Below are 22316 nucleotides of genomic sequence, written 5' to 3' on the forward strand. Positions count from 1 at the left end.
AGAAGACAAAAAAATAAGTTTAGGCAGACAAGCTATTACACAAAACGGATAGGGTGAAAGGAAAGAAATTGCCTTTGACAAATTAATTTATATGTACGAACTAATTATTAATAAAATGTACTTTAATGAGAGCTTAGACGTTGTCTGTCTAGAAGTGTTACTTAAAGAAATGTAAATTCCAGTTAAATAAACCTTTTATGAACAATTAGCAGTGAAATTTTCTGTTTCCCTGAGCAGAATAATGTGTGCCTGCAATATTCATTTGACTAGTCTAAGCATGGGCCATGTTTTAGATGTTTATATGTTCTTCTTAGTGCTATCAATTAATATGTGACTGTAACTGTTTAGCATATTGGCACTATGAATCTAAAACCTGGTAAAGCCTTTGAAAGGAGCTAGAACTAATAAGAAAGTGCTGGACATTAATTCAAAGGTAAGGTTGGAAGGGACCCCAACCTCCAGGGACATCTTCCACTAGATCAGGTTGCTCAAAGCCCCATCCAACCTGGCCTTGAACACTTTCAGGGATGGGGAATCCACAGCTTCTTTGGGCTGTGGCAATGTATTTGGAATAAAATGGACGTGGACTATCAAAATTCACTCTTGCTTTAGCAGCTTGACATAACTAAAGGCTTTGCCTGCTCGGCAGGGCCGCAGGGTTATAGGGAGGACACTGAGAACAAAGGAAACAGGATCTCTGGCAGCTAACAAAGTAGAAAAACAGGGACTAGGTTGAGAACTGATAATCGCAAGAATGTCAACAACTCCAAATATAGGACTGAGTGCTTATATGCTTTTAACCAATCAGTAGCTCTACATCACGTGCATAGCGCGTGAACAATATATGTAACCAATAGAATTAAGGCATGAGGCATGTACGGATATGACAATTGTATATAAGTTTAGAGTAAACTTAAATAAAGGGTCTTCAACTAGGATCATATTGATATGTCGTTGAGTCCATTATTTCTCTCCTGCATTGGGCAAGGTGTTCCAATGTCTCACCACCTTCACAGTAAAGAATTTCTTCTTAATACCCAATCTAAATCTACAATCCTTCGATTTAAAACCGTTACCTCTTGTCCTATCTCTAGTCTCCCTGATAAAGAGTCCCTCTCAGTCTTTCATGTAGGCCGCTTTAGGTACTGGAAAGCCGCTATAAGGTCTCCCTGGAGCCTCCTCTCCTCCAGGTTGAGCAAATCCAGGTCTCTCAGCCTGTCTTCAAAGCAGAGGTCCTCCAGCCCTCTGATCATCTTCGTGGCCCTCCTCTGGACTCTCTCCAACAGGTCCATGTCCTTCTTATCTTGGGGGCTCCAGAACTGGATGCAGTACTCCAGGTCAGACAGTTTCATGAGAGTGGAGTAAGGGGCAGAACCACCTCCCTCAATCTGCTGACCACACTTCTTTTGATGCAGCCCAGGATGTGGTTGGCTTTCTGAGCTGCAAGCACACATTGACAGCTTATGTTCAGCTTCTCATCAGTCAGCACACCCAAGTCCTTCTCCTCAGGGATGCTCTCAATCCATTCTCTGTCGAGCCTGTATTTCTGCCTGGGATTGCCACGACTCGTGTGCAGGACCTTGCACTTGGCTTTGTTGGTCTTCATGAAGTTCACACAGGCCCACCTTTCCAGCCTGACAAGGTCCCTCTGGATGACATCTCTGCTCTCCAGTGTGTCGACTGCACCACACAGCTTAGTGTTGTCGGTGAACTTGCTGAGGGTGTGCTCTATCCCACTGTCCATGTCACTGACAAAAATGTTAAATAGTGCTGGTCCCAATACTGATCCCTAAGGAATGTCACTACTTACACATTGAGCTGTTGACCACAACCCTTTGAGTGCAACCATCCAGCCAATTCCTTATTCACCAAGTGGTCAGTCTCTCTAATGGGGATGCCATACTGGACCTGTTCGTCACCAATGCAAGTGAGATAATCAGTAACAGCCTGGGCTGTAGTGATCATGCACTTGTGGAGTTTGCAGTCCTGAAGGGAATGAGTCAAAGAGTCTGTAAGACCTTTAACATGGTCCCCAGCAACATTCTTCTCTCTAAATTGGAGAGGTATGGACTTGATGGGTTGACCATTTGGTGGATGAGGAATTAGTTGGATAGTTGCATCCAGAGGGTAGTTGTCAACGGCTCAATGTCCAGATGGAGGTCGGTGAAAAGTGGTCTGCCTCAGGGATTCGTACTGGGACCAGTACTGTTTAACATCTTCAGCAATGACATACACAGTGGAATCAAGTGCACCCTCAGCAAGTTTGCAGATGACACCAAGCAGAGTGGTGCTGTCGAGACACCTGAGAGATGGGATGGGATGCCATCCAGAGGGACCTGGATGGCTTGAGAAGTGGACCCATGAGAACCTCAGGACTTTCAATGAGATCAAGTGCAAGGTCCTGCACCTGGGTCAGGGCAAGCCCTGGTATCAATACAGGCTGGGGGATTAAGGAATTAAGTGCAGCCCTGCCAAGAAAGACTTGAGGGTACTGGTGGATGAAAAGCTGGACATGAGTCATCAATGTGCGCTCGCAGCCCAGAAAGCCAACCGCATTCTGGACTGCATCAAAAGAAGTGCGGTCAGCAGGTTGAGGGAGGTGATTCTCCTCCTTTACTCCCCTCTCATGAGACTTCACCTGGAGTACTGCATCCAGCTCTGGAGCCCTCAACATAAGGAGGACATGGACCTGTTGGAGAGAGTCCAGAGAAGGGCCACAAAAATGATCAGAGGGCTGGAGCACCTCTGCTATGAAGACAGGCTGAGAGACCTGGATTTGCTCAGCCCGAAGAAGAGGAGCTCCAGGGAGACCTTATAGTGGTCTTTCAGTATGTAAAGGGGGATTATAAGAAAGATGGGGACAAACATTTTAGCAAGGCCTGTTGCAATAGGACAAGGGATAATGATTTTAATCTAAAAGAGGGTAGATTTAAACTAGACATAAGGAAGAAATTTTTTATGATGAGGGTTGTGAAGCACCGTTACAGGATGCCCAGAGAAGTGGTAGATGCTCCATCCCTGGAGATGTTCAAGGTCAGGCTGGATGGGGCTCTGAGCAATGTGATCTAGTTGAAGGTGTCCCTGCTCCTTGCAGGGTGGTTGGACTAGATGACCTTTAAAGGTGCCTTTCAACCCTAATGATTCTATGATTCAAATCTATGTCAGTCTAGTTTAGAGACACGGATGTCATGTGGGACTGTCAAATGCTTTGCACAAGTCCAAGTAGATTATATCAGTTGTTCTTCCCTTATCCACCAATGCTGTAACTCTGTTGTAGAAGCCCACCAAATTTGTCAGGCATAATTTGCCCTTAATGAAGCCATATTGGCTGTCACCAATCACCTCCTTATTTTTCATACTCCTCAGAATAGATTCCAGGAGGATCTGCTCCATGAACTTGCCAGACACAGAGGTAAGACTGACTGGCCTGTAGTTCCCCAGGTCTTCACTGTGTTCCTTTTTAAAAATAAGGGTTATGTTATCCCTTTTCCAGCCCGTGGGAACCTCACCAGACTGCCACGTCTTCTCAAATATGATGGAGAGTGGCTTGGCAACTTCATCCGCCAGTTCCCTCAGGACCTGCAAATGCATCTCATCAGGTCCCATGGACTTGTATACCTACAGGTTCCTTAGATAGTCTTGAACCAGATCTTGTTCTACGGTGGGCAGTTCTTCATTCTCCCAGTTCCTGCCTTTCCTTCTGCGACTTGGGCAATGCGCCTAGAGCCCTTGCTGGTGAAGATTGAGGAAAAAATGTCATTGAGCATCTTTGCCTTCTCCATGTCCCAGGTAACTGGGTCTCTCATTTCTTTTCGGAGAGGGTCCACATTTCCCGTGGTCTTCCTTTTATCTCTGACATACCTAAGAAGCTTTTCCTGCTGCCCTTGACATCCCTGGCCAGATTTAATTCTACCAGGGTTTCAGCTTTCCTTACCTGATCCCTGGATGCTCAGACAATTTCTCTGTATTCCTCCCAGTCTACTTTTCCTTGCTTCCATCCTCTGTAGGCTTCCTTTTTTGTGTTTTTTTTTTTTCAGTTTGTCCAGGAGCTCCTTGTTCATCCATGCAGGCCTCCTGGCATTTTTGCCTGACTTCCTCTTTGTTGGGATGCATTGCTCCATACTTCACTGTTTAAACACTGGAAGACTGCATTAACCCTTTTTGCCTGCTGAATATCAGTCATCACCTGTGGGTTCATTTCAGGATGCCATTGCAGATCATATTCTCTACTGTGCAAGTGTGGTCATGTTATTTCCTTCAGACTTCAAACCTTCAATCTTTCTTGTTCTGCTGATTAAGACATCATTTGGTACCTTTTAAAATGCCTTATACAGTTCTAGAAATGTTCCATCACTTTCACTTGTGTCTACTGAAATTATAAAAGTGATGTCAACATAGGCTGATGAGATGTCTCTGGATGTTTTTGTTTTTTTTTGTTCTACTCTTCCAGGTTTTTACTATTAGATTAACATGTTCTTTATCAGTGTCAGATTGACAAGCCTGGAATTGACTGTGTCATTCAGTTTACTTGTTTTAAATTTCATAACAATTTAATATTTCAAATTGCTACATTATTTACATAATGTAGAAATGCATTATGTATTTCTACAGATACATAAATTACTTAGAGAGTTCTCAAGCATTTTTAAAGCTCCTAAATGCAAATTGTTTGTATCTGCTATTAAAAAACATCTAACATTTATTGTTTTGGTTTAATATCATCTTTTATTGGTATCATTATTATCAGAGAAGAGGAGTTAATGATCTATATTGCATCAACCACCAACTGAAAAAGTTTAGCAATACAATACTTCTGCTTATTCCACAGCACTATTGACAATTCTACCGTATTTGTAATAATAGGCTAAAAGTATAGTAAGAAATCTTCCCATCATCAGTTCTTGTTCTACTAGAAAATAGAAACCTCCATTATCAGCTTTCTCCTCAGAAAGTTATTCTGACACAGTAATTAAGCCATTACTCAAGAGTTTCAAAATGAACAATGGAGCTCTTTAAAAGTTTGAGCACACAATCCCAGTATAGAAGCTCATAATGTTTTTATTCTGCAATCGAGCTGCAGAAGCCATACTTTCCTATGATCTGCATGCTCAGCAAAAACACTGAGGTATGGTTTAGCTTAGTCCTCCTTCATTTGCCTTCTGAACTAAGCAGAATTAGTTACCATAGCTGAGATGATCTGCAGTAATTCTTCTGGTTTTGAGACCCCACAATCACACTTAGGTTTCTTCCTCCACATTGGTACCTGGCAGACATTTCAGCCAGAGGAAGACAGCCCTGCTGGAAGCCTGGGCTGAAGGAAATATAGCTACAGAAAAGCAAATGACAAAACAGAAGAAGGAATGTGTACATGGAGAAAAGTAGGAAGACTTCAGGGAGTAGCTGGAGGAAAGAGCCAGGCAAATTGCATGGCTCCCCTTTGAGAAGCAGGCTGAAGGAAAAATCACAGGACAGCATGTTGCCCTGGAGTAAGAGAAAAAATAATGAAAAAAAAAATGTTAAAAGAAATAACAGGTGGTAAGAAAAGGAAGAACACTTGGTGATTCATAAAACAACTTCCAGCATCTCCACTTCTCCTTAAATCATTTTATATGAACGTTGATTATTTTGGATTTCTTATAAGGCTGCTCAGGAAAACAGGACTTTGGGAGTAATTAATGCATATGTCCCACGTGACAGCAGAGATCAATCCAAACTACCAAAGAAGACATGATCAAACTTCCTTCTTCCTGGGTTCAAATTTCTCTAAAGTAGTGAAACATTTGAAGTTCAAATTACAGAGGACACCAGGCTCCTTCAATTTTTGCTCAATACAAATGTTACTTTCTAAAAAAAGAAAAGCTTATAAAAGGCTTCTTTGGCAGAGTACATCCACACTTCTGCTGCATCTTACTGTAAATCACATAAGCATCACTGGGACCAGCACAGGGAATAGACTACAGCCAAACTCCTTGGGGTAAGCTCACTTTGACTCATGAAGATTGCCAAATTAACTGTGCAGGAATCGCCTCTCTTGAACACCTTTTTTTTCTGCAAAGAGAATGTGTGAGAATCTAATGGAGAGAAGTAGCTCTGGATTTTCCATCTGTGGTGTTTAAAGAGCTTTGTTTAAAAACTTCTTTAAATCTTCTAAATTAGTTAGGCATCATGCAAGATGAATTTTTCAGGGAAGGGATGTGCTACAGAGCTATTAGTTGAGTTGTGAGGTTAGATGCAGGAGCAGCTCAGGGGATGGACAGCAGGCTCATTACCAAACCCCATCTATGGATGTGCAGAAGGTACTGTAGCAAAAATCCCTCCTCATTCGCCAAGTCTTGTGTTTGGACTGCCCTTGGCCAACATGAGGAAGGTCTAGCATACCTACTTGGCAGGAAATTTCCAGAACACCCAGCCCTTATGGGGAATTTCAAGAGGCTAGCTGAAACAGGAGTAGACAACTCCAAGAAGAATTTGATAGATGGAAGTCTTGTGTCAAAAAATACAGTATAGCACAGCGTATGTGCCTGGGCTGTTTCATTGCACCAAGACTCTTGCTTGCTTCCTCCTCACCTCCCAAGCTCTGCACAAGTAAGAAGGCCAGCTCTTTCCGTTACCATGCATTTCCAGGCTATAGAAACATAACTGAAAAACACTTATGATGGAGGGAGGAGTATTGCAAAGGGCTTAGACTAATGCATCTTGCATTATGTTTGATACTCAGCTCCAAAAATTGTCTCTGTGTCGGGTGAGGTGCAGATGCACTGGAAGAGCAATGAGCAAGAATGACAGTCTCAACTGTCTGGACCAAGTTTCCATCATTGTCCTGTGTTAAGAGATGCTATTGGATAGGAGTGTAAATCAGGTGGTGCCTCATATTTTGATGATTAGATACCACAGTGTGAATAGAGCAGACAATGATGGTGGACTGTGTGCTATATGTACAGGAGCTGTGGACAGGTGCCATGAAGAATGGTGTCCTAGTCTTGCTTGTGATTAGAAACTCTAGGGACTTGAGATGGACCTACAAGGCAGATAACGATGGACTCTTTCAGTCTGGGTGTCATTCCAGGAATGGCATTCAGGAGCCAACTGAGGGAGCCGTTGGTGCCAGACTGCAGAGAAAACCTTAGAGCACCTTCTAGTGTTGCCATAGTCATACTGCATGGCAATTTCATCTGCAAAATTCTGCCCAAGTCACGTTCCGCTATCTGTAGAATCTGAGTGAGACCCAACCTTTATGCATCTGTATTGCTAGAAATTTATGAGAAAGTTGTGATTCCATGAAAAATATACAAAATTTCCAATATTCAGTCTTTCTTTTCTGTTAGGCTGAGAAAGAAATTAAATGTTCCGTGTTTTGTTGTTTATTCTGTATAGCATAATAATGAATACAGAAGGCTTCTTCAGCTCTATGCAATTGTAATAGGAAATGATACAGCTTCTACTACCTTTCTGTATATAGCCTTACAGCACTTAAAATGTCTTATAATGATGCAGAAAAGCACCAAGTTTTCCTAGATTGTTATATTTGTCTACTTATGTTTCCTTATTCTCAGAGACAAAGGATAAATGGAAAATTCTGTTTCAAGCCTATACAGATCATCTGTAATGACTTATGAAAGCAAATTCAAGTTATTAGCCTCCAATGCACCACAAATATTTCTGCAAACAGTAAGAGGATACCACCAATAATGCTCCTGTTTTCAATTTTTTTTTTGTATACAACTTCTAGTGTTAGTATTATTTTAAATCCCTTTTGAGAACAGTTGAATCTCTCCTATTGTTGAGATTAAGCTTGTAGACATTTGAAATTTGAAATTAACATTCATAAGAACTAACATTAAATAGAGGGGAAAAAAAAAGTGACTTAAGGAATGCATGTCAACATTGCAGTTTTTAAGAATCTGGTAGACATTTTTTTTCTTTAAAATAGCATTCTATGCCCCATGCATATAAAAAACCCCCAAAATTTTGCCAACTGGCTTGTGCTGTATGACATGAACAGATAAATAGAATGCTAAGTACACGTGATGTGGTTTTTTTTCCTGGCTTCTCCAGGTTAAATTCTTCATTAATTTATAGTCTGGAGGAGATTCTTGCAACGAGTATGTAGGATAATGAAGAATTTGCATTTGTGCATATTCATATTAAATCTGACTTTCTATATTTATTTTTAAATAAGCAAGTGAAGTCACTGCTCAGATTTATGAAGAACCAAGCCTGTAAGTTTGCCCCACTGCTGGTGATAAAAATGTAGTTACTAGCTTCAAACAAGATGATTATATGTTAATAGAGTTTGATCATCAGAAGCTGTAAAAGCTAGAATTTTTCTTATTTCCAACATCCTACTGTACCATTCCTGCTGCTACTTTATTCTAATGTTGGGATAGTTTTCTTGCTTGATTTGGCTTGTGCAATGCAAAAGAAAACCAGCCCCCAAGTCCAAGACAGGTTTTCTCGCTCTCCTGTTTTGCACATTGGTCCTCAGAGAAGAGGTACAGAGACATCACAGAATCTTTAAGCTTGGAAGAGACCACCAAGATCATCAAGTCCAATCGTCAAGATGTGGGAACTGATGGGCTCTTTGCAGGTCCTCCAGCAGGTACTGAACACACTCAAAGTCCTGGAGCCTGTCATGGACCAGAGCTGGGGATGTGACCAATAAATTATTCCCCAGTGTGTTTTGGGGACAGAAAACAAATGTGTCTGGAGAGATGAGGTGTGCTTTGGTGTCTGGAAGCAGCCCTGACATTAATCTTGGTTAAGCTAGGGATCTGGTGGGTTAGTGCAAAAGCTGGTGTGCACAGTTGCAGGTATCAGTTCCAGGGCTATCTCTGAATTTAAGAGCTGAAAACATCTACATGGTCTGTTTAAAATGCTGCATGTTACAGAAAATCCACTAGTACTTCAATCAACTGCTGTTATTATATGCTTACCCATTTGAAGCATGGCTTTTCCCTGCCAGTGGCAATCAATTAATGTCTTTGAGAAAGCTATTGCCTAGACTAAACATTACACATCCCAACTTTAAATACTATTCCCAAGAAAAGACATATGCAGATGCTTTCCTTTGGGTGCAGAGTGCTAGTAGTGGATTGAAAATTTGTGGTTTGTCAAGTCTGATGAGAATGTAAGGATGTCCTAACTGAAATCTACATAAACAGGATGAAATACATACTTTTAAGATAAGGACTAAGCTAAATCATCACTATCTGAGTCTATACACAGGCTCAAATGCCATTCTGAACTTTCTTGAACTGGAGTCTACAGTATATGTTTTAACTTCAAATATATATTTAAGTGAAAAATGGTAGATGTGAGTTTTTTTCTAACCCAAGGCTTTGTGCTACAGTTTCCATAGTTTCCCAGCTTTCCTTAAATATCAGTGATAGGTTGCTCACTAACAGCCTAGATTGAAGTTGATTTTGCAGTTCTTGGGATATGTTTGGAAACTGCTGGACAAAAATTATTACCTCTCTCAGGGAATCAGAACAAACAATCAAAATTTATCATTTGATTACTTTAAAATCTGGCTACTTAATTACTTTAAGAATACCATAATACGTATTAATTACTAACATTTTCTTAGCTGCAGTGCAGTACCTTATTTAGCCACTTATTTTTATTCCATCCAAGTATTTCTTCTCGTTCAACTTAAATGAAAACCTACTGCAGCTAAGCTATACAAGTGACTGTCTATACAACTAGCAGAGGAATAATTATAGTGGAACAACGGGATTTAAAATTGCTGATAATTTCAAAGAATAAAACGTTAACACAAATGGATAAAGACTTTACAAAAGCAGTGTATGCTCAACACATCCGGATGTGAATGCATAATGAGGCTAGAAGGGGATACTGAAATACAGCCAAAGGTCAAGAAAGAAGCTAAGCAAAGAAAATATATGCCTAAAGTTTAGGAAATTCCTGTAATTTACATTTCAAAGTCTCTCATCATGCCAATGACAAAGGTGTATTTTAAATTTGTAGATTGACAACTTGCCTCTGGGCTTTGGCACCACTGAGTTTATGTTCTGGTTGTCACCAGAATATTGCATGGAATCAGCATTTGTCAGGAAGCTGGTGTGCCACATCTCAACAGGGTAAGAATTTTTACCTCAGTCTCAACTATGGTGGCAGTGAAATAATACAGACTTCTGGGCTGTTGTTCAGACTGAAACAAAACCTGGTATGTGAGTCTAACATCGAGTACACAAAAAGGAAAAGTTAATTTCTCAGCAAGCTACCAAATCTCTGTAAGGCAAATTAAAAGTTGAGAACATAGACTGACATTCAAAACTCAAAATAACAAAAGAAAACGCAAAACTTGAATTGGAGAAACACTTTCTAAAGTTTCTTTCAAATATTAATAATAAATCTGTTGTCTTCCTCCTCCTTCTATCAGTTACAAAATCAGATTAGGAAATCAAGTTAAACAGTGATAAAATATGCAACAACCCTACCGCAGTACTCTTTTCTAGATACTAGAATAAAATTTAATCAGCATCAGTTCCCATGCTAATTTCTCTAACCTGTTTGACATGTTGATATGCCAGTGATGGCTAGAATGTGTAGGCCATTCTAGAAAGAGAAGGAAGAATTGTTTTATGTATTCACGTAACTTGATAAATTATTTCCCTGCACTGAGAATCTGATATTTGATATTAAACGTCTTCTTTGATATTAAACTAATTGTAATTTTCTCCTTCATAGGAAACACGTTACATTTTTCATGAGTTTAGCTCAGGTTGCCAAGGTGATATTTACTTTTTCACCTCACCATCCCAAGACTGATTACATTTCTGTCTGCTAACGCAGCCCTGATTCCTCCACAATTCTCTACCTTTTGAGTACTACTCTTTTTCCCTTTGGTACTACTGGCTGTTGTGTTTCCATGGAATCAGGAAGGCAAAAAGCATTTTGTGGGAAGGGTATGAAATTTCACTGAAGTCTGTCCCAGACCCCTGCAATCTCTGGGAAAGGGACATCAACACTAGCTCCTCTCCTTGCTAGAGTTTCTCTTTAACCCTTGTAGGCATCAACTGTCACCTGCAGAGCCTATAACAAGCTTATACTTGTCCTCTTACAAGTATAAGGTGGGATTTCTTGAATTAATATGTCTATTCATCTCAACTATTTCTCACCCTTTGATAGTCAACATAGAAATGTGGGGAAAACTGACTCAGCAGCAGCAAAACTGGTGTAGCTTGAATTGCTCCCCAGTTTTGGAAGCTCTGCTAGTAATTCTCATGCATCTCATTAGCCATCGTGCAGCTCCCAGGCACTGTCCAGCCTCTGCTCATCATGAAGGGTCACATTTACCTGCTGACAGGAAAGTTTTTCTTTTTTATTTCTGTATAAAACTCTACAAAAATTTCTAGAAATCTTTGTAGATCAATCTGTACAGCTCCTAAAGAGGCTATTAATATTCACTGCTTTCAAACAGATTCAAGAAGGGGATAAATCACTTTTGAGCACTCAACAAAACGTGACATTAAAGTATACATATGATACAGCTGGGAAACTTTTCAGGCACCTCTTCATAGACAAAAATTTTCAGGGTCAAGTTTGTTTCCTTATTTCATTGTAAGATCAATCATGGGGAATTACAAACATTTTCAGCTTCTTGTAATAGGATAAAAAGCATTCAATGAATGCTTGTACTTTGTTAAGGAGAGAAATACCATGTTGTGTTTACTCTTTCTTCAAAATTGTGCAAATAGCACAATTGACACTTGAGTCCATTAATATAAAAGCCTAGTTTATATTTTAATTTTAGTATCCAAATGTCTACAAAAGCAGCTATTAGCTTAGGTATATGTTGGATTCTGCACCATTTTGCACTTAGCTTAGCTTTGTTACTTACTTATATTAACAAGCACTTTGTTTAGACTAACAGTAGAAAAGTGACCATGGAAACACTAAAAATTCTGTTTTTTTCATAGAGTTATGCTCTTAAATGACTTCCTCTGCATTGAAATTAACCTGGGTTTGAGATTTTATATAGTAGAGTCAATCACTAATAATGGTGATGCTGAATACTGTAACTGATAACTAAACCAAAGTATTTTACAAGTGGGAGGACACTAAAGTATTTGCTAGCTAAGGTGTTGCCTGCTGGCTGGTTTTGGAATTTGTTTTAACTTTTGTTTATATCTCTGAAAATGTATGAATTTGGGAAAGTGGGAGGAAATTATTTGTTCTGTTGTAAACCTTCTGTATACAGAAGGATTTCTCCTTAAGACTACATTATTCAAGCTTTATTAAATGATAAGGAAGAATATCTAATAGTCTCAGAGTGTGCATCCAACAACCCTTTTTGAGGCTATCAGATTAATATTGACGACTAATTCTCTTGTATCTGGGATTTTGTTCCTTGGTAAATAACATAATGATGTGATTTATCCTAGTATGAAACGGTCACAACTTGTACATACTTTACTTTAGATGACCTCTGTCTGTGGACTGTCACAGTATTTAAAAAATTTAGGTGGTACAACTTCCCTCTTTTGGCTTAATAACAGACATATTTCCTGCCCAATTTTTTGTCTCTTTAATTTGATAGAGCTGCTTTGCCAGGAGCAAACTGATTCAGGAACATCTTCATTAAATAAAGCAGTGAAAAACTAGAAGTCGAACTATCCATATTTAGCCCACTGTATTCAGAAAAATCTTTGTGAATTTCAAAAACTTCACAGATCTCAGTTCTCGTGTTTATTCATTTGAAAATTTTCAGTGAAAATCCATTATTCAGTAGTCCCTGGTTTTAAAATTGCAACTACACTTTTTGGAGAGGAAAAACAATAGTGTGGGACCTAGCAGATGTTTGAAAAATGAATAGTTGAAGTAAAGGGTACACAAACAGCCCAAACCACAAACTGTTCAAACACGTTGGTAAGTAGTTGCTAATAACAAAGACATCTGCAAAATACTATTTGAAATTGCCATTTAGTTTGATCTCCTGATAGTAGCACAAATTAAGAAGAATAAGGGAAGCAAATGGACTACATGAATTTAAACTCATTATGGCTTGGTGAACAGCGTTCCTTCTGAAAATGTGTTGGCTAAATGCTAAGACACATAATATCATTTTACCCTTTTTATTATGCATTTGTTCATTAAAGTTGTCATATTGTAGGCATGGGAAATGCAAAAGTTCTAATGACAGAGGTGGCACAAAATGGAAATCTGCACATGGCCATATCCATGACTTTAGGTCCTGGCTTCACGGAGGCAGTTTTTCAGGCTGGGAAGACTGCCAATCTTCTTCTTCTTCTTTGGTGTTTTGGTGGCAGTAAGTAGCTGCAAGCTATAGCGTACTCATATATCTGTGAAGAACTGGGATCACTAGTTCAACTTTAAATAACCCACTGAAGAGGAACTGTAAGTCATAGGGAAACCTAGTGTGGACTTGCAGAAGTAAGCTAGAGCCAAAACATTTTTGAGACACCTAATCCACTGAGTTTCCTCTATATGCACTGGCATGAAGTTAACCTTTGCCCTATGGAGTTCAAAATCACTTATTTCAACAAAGACCTGAGGCAAAAATATACATTAGGTAAAGTGAGATTTTTTTTTTTTTACATTACATATGGTTAAAACGTTAGTGTGATATCGTCCATCAGATATGGTCAACAAGGCACACTGTAAACCTTTTTTTTGTGAAAGGTGCACTCTCTACCACTCAGCTTATGTTTTGATGCATCGGGTGCATAATCATATGCTTCAAACAGTGGTTTTCAGGATCCTGTCTGTTATCTCACATACAGAATAATCTTCTTCTCAGTGGGACTTTTGTGCTTTTAGGAAGGGATGGTGTTAAGAGTATAAAAGGGGTTCTGCATTCACAACGCTAGTTTTGCTTTTAGCTAATCATCTTTTTTTTTTTTCGTTCAGATCAGATTGGAGCTTTGAACAACAAAATTCTTGGTGCTTTCCAAGCTCCAAAAATTCTTAGGTGCTTTCTCATTCATAATTCAGAGGTGTTGTAGAAGTTTGAATTTTTTGAACAAATATTTTAAGAAGAAAATGGGGAGCCTTTGATAAAGAAGGTACCCACAATGTGCCTTCTAGAAGATGAACAAACAAAGTTTTTTATTTTTGAAGATAAACAGTATTCCTTGGCCAACATTACATTTCTACTCTTTCATTCTTGCAAAGAGCAGAAAGAAAAATATTCTTCTAAAAGTGTCTTCTTTTCTGTTCTCTAAATGAGACAAATCTGTTTACCTAAAGAAGTTCAGAAGTAGAAATTAAAGTTAGTAAACACAGTACTACTATGTCTGAAAGAAAAATCACATCCAAGTGGCCAATGCTTATGACTCTCCTATGATAACTGTTCTTCCTTCTTTGTAGCTCTATGTTTTGTACAAGATTAAATATCCATGAAAGTCTAAAGCTATGTGGGCTGGGCCACCAGCTGCTTCTGCTGTTAATTTTACAGCAGGATCTGGATGTGTGTTGCTTCCCCACTATACACACAAGCATGTCATGTTATCTCACATTTACTCTGGAGACTGGACATGGCCTATTGCCTATTAGACCTGGGGTCTGATCCAAACTCACTTAAATAATTGCAGAGACTTCTACTGACTTGCATGGACCAGTCCTACAGGCTCCTAACCATAGTACAGTATGCTGAAACCTGGGTAGGGTTTGAACCCCTAAGTAACTTCAATTCCTTCAGCAATGCCTCCTAGTCATGTAACACAGGTTTTAAATATTTTACACTTAGTTTCTTTCTTCATAACAGGATCTCTGTGCATATACATTCAAACCAGAACATTAACCTTTTCCTCTTAAAAGGAACTCTGAGTCTTCATATTGCATATGTAGCACTTGCCACTTGCCCTGTCTGACAAGTTCCCTCTTCTCAGCTTGATAGGCTGTTATCTCGTATTGAAATAAGAATAACTTGTCATAAGATGGCTTGCCATTTTCCCCCTTCAAATATGTTTTGACATGTTTTGAGTGAGGGGGGCCTAAGGTGGTAGCTTCTGTAGGAAACTGCTAGAAGTCGCTCCCCTTTGTTCAGTGGACTTGGCCGGGCCTAGGATGGATCTGCTGCTGGCCAAGGCCGAGCCAATTGGTAGCAGAATGTTCCATGATAACGCCTCTGCGATAACGTATTTAAGAAGGGGAAAACAGAAAAAAAAAAAAAAAAAAGAAGAAGAGAAGATGTGAAGAAGCTGAGCAGGGGCAGAGGCGGAGAGAGGGAGGCGCATGCCTCATGGGCCTTGCAGGCCTCACCCTCTGGCCTCTCACCAGGTGGCTGACTGGGTGCAACTGGGCCTGGCTCGGCTGCAAGAAGTGGAGAGGAGATGAGATGGATGATGTGAAGAGATTCTGAGAGGCGTCTGCCAGCCTGTTGTGAGGAACTTTTCTTGTGAGAGAAACAGCTGCAGACACCAAGGTCAGTTCAGAAGGAGGGGGAGGAGTAATGCTGCTCCTGGCCAAGATTCCCCTGCAGCCTGTAGTGACGACCATGGTGGAGCAGGTTGTCCCCCTGCAGCCCATGGAGGTCCACGGAGGAGCAGAGATCCACTTGGAGCCTGTGAAGGACCCCACACTGGGGGAGGTGGATGCCTGAAGGTGGCTGTGGCCCGTGGAGGGCCTGCTGGGACAGCTGTTCTGGAGAGACTGCACCCCGTGGAAGAGATGACCCACGCCAGAGCAGTTTCACGAAGGACTGTGGCCCGTGGGAGGGACCCCACAATGGAGCAGGGGAGGAATGTGAGGAGTTCTTCCCCCGACCATGAAGCAGTGGTGTAAAACGATGTGTGATGAGCTGACCGCAACCCCCATTCCCTCTTCCCCCCTGTGCCGCTCGGGGAGGGGGAAAGGTAGTAGAGATAATGTTAAGCTTGGGAAGAGAGAGGGGTGGGGGGAGGTTATCTTGTTCCCTGTCTCATTATCCTGCTGTTTGTAGTAATAAATGAATAGATTTCCCAAGTAGAGTCTGTTTTGCCCGTAATGGTAACTTTAAGGATTTTCTCCCTGTCCTTATCTCAAACCTCGAGCCGTTTTTCTCATATTATCTCTCCCTATTCTCTCAGAGGGTGGGGGGAGTGAGAAAAAGACTGCGTAGGCTGGTCCTGATCGGGGCTGAGCTACGACAAGTTCATATGCTTCCGGAATGTTCATTTCACTGAAATATATTTATGAAAAACTGTCTTTGTTTCTTCCTCTTTGGCTTATGGGTAGTAAGAGAAATAACGGAGGGGTTATAAAATACAGCATTAAATGTGAGAAGGAGAAAAAGAAGGGGAAGACCTCCTATTGACTGGATTTTTCTAGAAGGGAAAAAAACCAAACTGAATGATGCAGAGCATTTTTAGTGTTAGGGAAAGTGTTATTTCATAAGAAATGATTTCTCAGAAGCTCCACGAAAGTAATATTTTTGTGACTTCATCACAAAAAATGGATAAATTTTTATCTCTTAATCTCAAAATAATTTTCATTATGCTATTCTGATCAGCCTGCCATTTTTTGAAAAGAACTAGAAAGCCTATAAGGTCATTTGTGATCATTGACAATTGAGAACGAATTGCAAAGCAGTCAAGTTACTCATGATATAAAATGGACAATTTCTACAAATAACAAAATTATTTATGATTTCTGATAGACTCTTGAAAGTTGATATTCTCAGAAGTGTTTCTATTTTGGTCTAGAGTAACTTGAATATTTCAGTAATAACACTTCAGTAATTCTGATAAGCTAAGGCTAGTCAAAATCAAGTCAAAACATTTTGATATGATTTCATGAGTCAATATTTTCAGAAATGAGAAACAGAAAATGACCTGATAGTCTTTCAAATCTGTGTAAAAGATCAATGGTAGTTTTAGGAAAAATGAAACATGTGTCTTGTCAGTGAAGAAAATATATTTTAAAAATTATACTCTCCTGCTCCAAAGAAAATATAACAGGAAATAACTTAATCATTAATTCATATTGTTGCCAAAAGGAATATATGCAAGCATACTATTTCAGGTCCATTATGTAGTTTTACCATATGAGAAGACTGCAAGTAATTGTCCTTACTAGTGGTATTGAAAAATAAAATCCCTTCAACACAAAAATGAATCATTTATGTCTAGGTTTTTTTTTTTTTTTTTTTTTAGGAAAAATATTGAATTAACTAGCTGTCAAGGAGTTATGAAGTATTAACTATGAGAAAGTTAAGCAGCTTCTTATACAGTGTTTCTCTGTTACAGGCCTCACCAGTAAAATCTTTTGATTCAAAATAAAATCATTGCTAGGATATATCAATATTAAAACAATCTCTTAGAAACCAAAAAGCCATTAAAGAGAAATTTTCATATTTCAGTTAATAACTAATCATGGCTGCTTTGCAGCAGCTTAATTTAAAGTGAACCTCCAGTGTCCAGATATTGTGGGAGGATGCAAGCACGTGGGCACTGGGGAACAGCAGATGTTCACACTTTGACAGCTGTCCTTGAAGCCCCCATTGCTTAACTCTACCTGCAGCACAGTTCTGTTTAATCACCTCCAAGGGAATGCGTTTTACTTGCTTCAATCCTGTTTTTCTTACCACATGCTTTAGAGAATTGTTTTTACTGTCAGGTGGAAGCTATTATCCTTTTCCTGTTATATATACCACTGTTTTGCTGGTTCCTTTCTTCTTTTCTTCTGACAATATCATGGGGAACACTGGTAACATTAGTGAGAACAACATCTACTAAAAAAACTGAAAAAAAATCCAACCAGAACAGCAAAATGCTGTATTCCAGCACAGAGCTCATGGCTTTTCAAGGCTCTCTCCATCAAGGACTCTGGCTTGAATAAGCTGTTAGTACTATTATTTGAGAGAGAACACAGGCTTTTTCAAACACTGCTTATGCTGTCCCACGCAAAGGGCAAGCAGGCTGTATCTCCTTTCTTTTGATACAGCTGCCGCATTATAGGCAGAGCAAGACTTTTCTTCTATGATGCTTGGGTAAGCAAACTCAGTGTGGACATTGCTCTGAGAGAATAAATAACAAGCTGGTTATGGCTATCGTTGACATGATGGGGAGAAGCAGTGACCCTCCAGGCAGTGGTTTTCCTTGGGGTGGCACATGCTGCATGTTCTTCTGACTGTAAACCAAAATAAACCAGGGTAAAAGTAGCAAATAACAACAGTGATAAAGCAGTCACATGAACCCACCACATCGCTATCTTGATTTGCTGTATTTTCCACTTGATGTGTAATTTTTTAACGTCTAGTACAGAGTTCCGGGTTGGGAAGCTGTAGGCACTAGAGAGGAGTCGACCAGTTGGCCATGCTTTTCCTCCTTGATGTGTGTGGCACATCTTTCAGATGTAGAGGGGCTGGGGATCTTTGACTGCATCTCTTTATCTTGTAGGGCACATCAGGAGAAGAGGGTCTGTAGAGTGAGTCAGGTGATGCCGCAAAGCAGAGACCTGCACTGGTCACCGTTGGGCGTTTTGCTGTGGGCCAGCTTCTCTGTGGCCTCTGTGACCACAAGTGGCTGCAGTGCTATGTGTGCTGCTGGGTGGCCTCTCTGGTTAGGGTCATCAGAGAGTCATCAGAGGATCATGTGCTCCAAGACTCTCTGGGGGTCAGCCAGAGTAAGTCATTGAGGAGACTCACTCCTCATCAGAAAATAAGAGAGAGACTGACAATTTAGTCCGGTTTACCCCCTCTTCCCAGACCCTACTGGTGCAACATATAGCTCTTGGGGCTGCCACAAGTCATCGCAGAGTTAGTGCTGAAGCTTGTGGACCAAGAATTATTCTTATTGAAATCTTTATATTACATTACCTTCATATCCAAACACATACTAATCAGTGCTCTCTCCTGAAGAATTCCAGATGCAATAGCTGATCGCAGGTCTTCATCAGTTGTCAAAAATTATTTCCTACCTATCAGTATAAAAAAATACAGTCTCTAGACAGATTTTTTTTTTCTGAGAATTGTAAGTAGTATGAGCTATTGTTGAAAAATAACCTGCAGTTTGGATCTAAGCATTTACTGCCTCAAAATCTTGTCATGTGTTGATGTCCCCATTTCCTCAAGTTGTAGTGAGGAAGTAACCCAGGGTCTCTCTGGAATGGTGAAACATGATGTGTTTATCAACATGAAACCAGTTCTGATTTTTATTTCAGAGCTGGTCAAATCATCAGAGAACAGTGGCTTATAGGTTGCTGGGCAAAGGGTCTCCTCATTATACTGACAGCCCTGGAAAGAGAGTTCTAAGGAGTTGTAATTAAATGTCTTATGTATTCTATAATTTGAGAGGACCTCTGGGGGGTGCTCGTTGTACCCAGAAGTAAATTTTTAACTGGATTTGCTATGTAGAGGTTCACAAAAGTTTTCTTAATATATACAGTACTATTTTCCCACTCATTGAGATGAAGAAATGCTGCTTATCTTTTGTCCTGGTTTCTGCAGGGATGGAGTTAATTTTCCTCTCAGTAGCTGTTGTGTTTTGGGTTTTGTATGTGAAGAATGTTGATAAAAACACTCTGATGGTACAAGTTGTGGTTAGTGAGATCAAGGATACCAAGTCTTTCTAATGTGCAGGTGCAGGAAGCTGGGCAAAAGACAGACAGAATAATTGACCCAAACTGGGCAAAATACATGCCGTAAACCTCATGCTTGGTATATAAGTGGGGGGTGCCAACTTGGGGGCATCCATCTTCTTCCACCTCTCTCTTTCCTGCTGGCATTTTTCCCTCTACCTTGCTGGCTTGCTTTCACTCCTTTGCTTGCTGCTCATTTTCATTTCCATGATCACTGCTCGGGCAGGCTGTATTGGTCATTCCGACATTGGGTGGTGAGAAATTGTGCATTGTTCATTTTGTATATATTAATATCCTTATAGTCTGTTATTATTGTAGTTTTCCTTTGCTGTTTTAGTAAACTGCCTTCATCTCAACCCACAAGTTTTCATTTCTTCCAAATTTCTGTCTCCCATCCCTCTGGGGAGGGAGAGGGTGAGCGAGCGAGAAACTATGTGGTGACTCAGGCTAAACCATGACATCTTTTCATTTTCTTAATAACAGTTTAGGTTTTATGTAGTGTTTTATGTGTTGTATATGTGTTATGTAGAATTGGTTAGCAGCAACAAGAAAGCTCAATTAAAGCGTAGTCACTACTATACTCTTTGCAGATTGCATGCTCATTTACAGCATTCAACACCAAAATCAGCCTGGAAATAGTTTACTCATTATTTCTGTTTTAACAGTGTGGGAAGAAGCATAGTTTTGCCAAGTAAAGAAAAAAAGATATCTTACTGTCACGCCAGTCACCTTTACCACAGTGTATCCTGTGGAGCCAGCCCTCAGACAGTCACAAGAAGCCACCTAACTTTGCTAGAAAAAGAGCATCAGGAAAAATCTTCCCTGACATATCAGCTAAATTTGAATTCCCAAGCACAACAACTGGTAACAAAGTTGTCAAACACATTCTGTCTTTAATCCAAACTGATTTCTTGTTTACTCAACTGGAAAATTAGTGGAGACAAAGGGAGCAGCATAATAATTGTAAGTAACTGCATAAGACCTTGCCAAGTTTGCAACCGATAATGTGCCAATTTTCTTTCTAATTGCTTTGTCACAGGTTTTGGAAAGCTCTAAGTGCTGGATATACATTATTTTCCAAAAGGAGTTGTATGCACACCAGGAAGCCAACAGTTTGTTTACTGTGAGACATGGAGTTGTTCAGCTGTGCCAAACAAGATGGAGAGATGACCGGTTCCTCTTGTGGCTGAGTATCACCCTTTCCCCCCCGGGAGCCAGGCCTTCTGCTCCTCCTTTATTTACCTACAGATAGTGCGCTGTATTTTACAGCAGATTTTAAAATTAGAATCATAGAATCATAGAATGGTTAGGGTTGGAAGGGACCTTCAAAGGTCATCTAGTCCAACCCCCCTGCAAGGAGCAGGGACATCCCTGACTAGATCAGGTTGCTCAGAGCCTCATCCAGCCTGGCCTTGAACGTTTCCAGGGATGGGGCCTCCACCACCTTTCTGGGCAACCTGTTCCAGTGTTCTATAACTCGCATCGTAAAAAATTTTTTCCTAATTTCTAATATAAATCTACCTCCCTCTATTTTAAAACCATTACCCCTTGTCCTATTGCAACAGGCCCTACTAAACAGCCTATCCCCATCTTTCTTGTAGGCCCCCTTGAGGTACTGGAAGACCGCTATCAGGTCTCCCTGGAGCCTCCTCTTCTCCAGGCTGAACAGCCCCAACTCTCTCAGCCTGTCCTCATAAGAGAAGGAGTCAGTCCTTCTGTGTGAAAAAACAGATAGTTTATAAATCTATAGAAATAGGTAAGTTACCAGGAAAGTTATTTGCAGTTTTCTCCACTCCTTGAACATCTTGAAAATGAAAGCAATTCCTTGAGTACAAAGAACATGCTTGAACATATTACACTCTATTTTCCCCAACTCTTCATCTTTCCCTCTCTTTCACCTTTTGCAGTGAATTTTCACCTCTTCAAGCTCTGTCATCACTCCTGAGTGTCTTTTTCAACCCCCACCACCTCACTGTTAATTTGTTCATCATTGCCAGCTCAGCTAAGATACTTCTCCAACTTTTTTTGGTTCTGTCCACCTTTTCCCCTTGGCTTCATGGGCTCTGGCTGCTCCTGCACAGGGTGGCCACCAGGGCTTCTCCACAAGTCACATCTGGCCAGCACGAGTGTTCTTCCTGTGTGTTACCAGTGCCCGAAAAGCTGCCTGTTCTTGCACCTCTGCACATGCTTGTGGCAGATAAGCTCCTCCTTCCTCCTCCTCCTCTTTCCTCCTCCTCACCATCCTGTGATCTCGCGTTTATCTTTGCACAGCCCTGCTGCAGTTTCAGCCTTGTGTTTTCCATGCTGAGCTCTGTACTTGGGTATTTTACAGGTGCTTATCCTCCAAATTGACACCACGCTTTCCTCCTTTCATCCTTCTCATTTCTGACATTTTTGTTAATGTATTTTGGTGACACTATTTCAATTAAATCCAGATTAACCCCTAGTATCTACCTAGTTATTGAAGAAACTACAAAAATGCAACTTTTAAAATCCAACCTTGAGAAATTTGATGGAATGTGGCTACGAAGTGACCTGGGTAGGTTAGATCAAATGCATCTGCAAACCATCAAAGAGCTTCTGTGTGAACGGAGACAAGGCAATAAATAACTCATACATCCACAGAAACAATACAGGCAGTGGTCAGATAGAATTAAGTCCTCAAATATTTTATCCCTGTATCAAGTTCTCTAACTGTACCAGGAAAACATGACTCCAGGCTGGTAAGCTCTGAGGGAAAAAAGTTTACTCAAATTACTTAGTAGTTCACTTTC

The sequence above is a fragment of the Chlamydotis macqueenii genome, chromosome 2 (genome assembly GCF_036417535.1).
Source record: "Chlamydotis macqueenii isolate bChlMac1 chromosome 2, bChlMac1.mat, whole genome shotgun sequence".
Classification (NCBI taxonomy): domain Eukaryota; kingdom Metazoa; phylum Chordata; class Aves; order Otidiformes; family Otididae; genus Chlamydotis; species Chlamydotis macqueenii.